Genomic DNA, 2777 nt, shown 5'->3' on the forward strand with positions numbered 1-2777 from the left:
TTTCCAAACTATAATAAGAAAATGTGTGCCAGGAGGCAGTGAGGAGAAATGGAAGGAGACTGATGAGAAGCAGAAGGCCTGGTTTCAACAATTGCAGAATGAGGTCTGATTCATACAGATGACCAAGAGGCACATGAAAAGATGCTCAACATCACTAGTCATTAGAGAAATGCAAATCAAAACTACAATGTGGTATGACCTCACACCAGTTAGAATGGGCATCATCAGAAAATCTACAAACAATAAATGCTAGAGGGGGTGTGGAGAAAAGGGAACCCTCTTGCACTGTTGGTGGGGATGTAAATCAATACAGCCACTATGGAGAACAGTATGGAGGTTCCTTAAGAAACTAAAAATAGGGCTTCCCTGGTGGCGCAGTGGTTAAGAATCCGCCTGCCAGTGCAGGGGACACGGGTTCGAGCCCTGGTCCGGGAAGATCCCACATGCCGCAGAGCAACTAAGCCCGTGCACCACAACTACTGAAGCCCACATGCCTAGAGCCCGTGCTCCGCAACAAGAGAAGCCACCGCAATGAGAAGCCCGCACACCACAACGAAGGGTAGCCCCCGCTCACCGCAACTAGAGAAAGCCCGCAAGCAGCAACAAAGACCCAACACAGCCAAAAATAAATAAATAAACTTATTAAAAAAAAAAAAAAAAAAGAAACTAAAAATACAACTACCATATGACCCAGCAATCCCACTACTGGGCATATACCCAGAGAAAACCATAATTCAAGAAGACACATGCACCCCAATGTTCATTGCAGCACTATTTACAATAGCCAGGACATGGAAGCAACCTAAATGTCCATCAGCAGATGAATGGATAAAGAAGATGTGGTACATATACACAGTGGAATATTACTCAGCCATAAAAAGGAACAAAATGGGGTCATTTTTAGAGATGTGGATGGACCTAGAGACTGTCATACAGAGTGAAGTAAGTCAGAAAGAGAAAAACAAATATCAGATATTAATGCATATATGTGGAATCTAGAAAAGTGCTACAGATGAACCAGTTTGTAAGGCAGAAATAGAGACAGAGATGTAGAGAACAAACGTATGGACACCAAGGGCAGAGGGGTGGGTGGGATGAATTGGGAGACTGGGACTGACATATATACACTAATATGTATAAAACAGGTAACTAATGAGAACCTGCTATATAGCACAGGGAACTCTACTTCGCTGTACAATAGAAACTAACACAACATTGTAAAACAACTATACCCTAATTAAAAAAAAAAAAAAAAGAATGCAGTCTGATGGATGAAGATGTTTTCTGCACTGTAAAAGTACCACCACCGGGAAGAACCATGACTTATTTTTGACTCTTGATACTGAAAAGTAACTTGGGGAATCATCTGGTCAGCAATCTCATTTTAGGAAGCTGAGACTCCAAGAGGAGAGTTACCCAAAGGGTCACAGTTGTCTATGACCAAGCCAGGGCTGCAGCCTAGACCATTTGGTCAGGCTTCCCATGATGCACATCACCTCTAGGTATTGCTTATGTGTAGCTCATAGTTTCCAGGTGACACCTTTTTCTATTAAACTAAGGACCCATGTTAAAATAAAAAGTACAGTGCATTCAGGCCCCTATACAGATATTTGGGAATCCAATTCTGAGAGAACCTGATGTCAGCAAGGTCACTTCCGAGCTTTCATATGACAGTCCATGTCTACCTCCTCTGAGAAGAAGGCTCGTATGGACCCATGTCTTTTCTAGGTATTATGTAATCCTAAAGGGCCTTAAGGGCCTCCTTCCATCACTCTAATAATGCCAATAATTCCATATCTCTTCTCAGCAGCTAGTGCCCTGCCTCAGCAGATACCAGCTCCAATGTGAAGAACCCCATGATTACTCCGAATGTTAGAACCTACAGGAAGACCAAAAGCAGTTTCTTTCTTCCAAATTTGTTGCTTCCTCCACAGACTAATTCAAATTAAGCCCACAGGATCTATAGCAGCAAACCCCACATGGAGTGAAGGCTAGCTTCACAGGCCTGCAGCTTGTGCCCATGCTCAGAAGGGCCCTGTGCTTGGTTTAATGCTCTGCTGTTGCCATCCTAAAATGCTTGGTTGTTTTTAAACAAGGGACTCTGCATTTTTATTTTGCACTAGACTCAGCCAATGATGTAGGTGGTCCTCACGGAGCTGAAACTTTCATGTCTTCTGAAAATGCCACACATAACCTCTGGCTTTCCTCATGGCCTCCTGAAAACGATTTGATGTGTGTGGGTTGAGGTGGGGGTAATTACACAAAGTTCTCACACTCCCTTTCTTCCATGACTTAAGCACATTCAGGCAAATGGGCTTCCGTAACGGAAAATATGCAGAAGGACACCAAGTATTCATCCTGGATTAAATATGAATTATTAATGTTGCATTTTCTACATAATTCATCACATTCAGTGTAACTCATGGATTCTAATTCAAACAGAGTGCATGAGTGTTTTCTACCTGTCTAGTCATTTTTTTAATGTTTTTTTTTATTGTGGTAAAAGTCACATAATATAAAACATACTATTTTAACCATATTTAACTGTACAGTCCAGTGGCACTAAGTACATTCACATTGTTGTGCAAATCTCACCATCATCCATCTCCCAAATTTTTCACCTTCCTAAACTGAAACTCTGTCCCCTTTAAATACTAACTCCCCATTCCCCCTCCCCACCCTAGTCCACCCCCTTAACCCCTGGCATCTACCAGTGTACTTTCTGACTCTATTACATACATTTTTTATTCATCAGAATTTCTCACTGAAGTTCCAGT

This window comes from Balaenoptera borealis (genome assembly GCF_965194805.1).
Source record: "Balaenoptera borealis genome assembly, chromosome: 1".
Taxonomy (NCBI): Eukaryota; Metazoa; Chordata; class Mammalia; order Artiodactyla; family Balaenopteridae; genus Balaenoptera; species Balaenoptera borealis.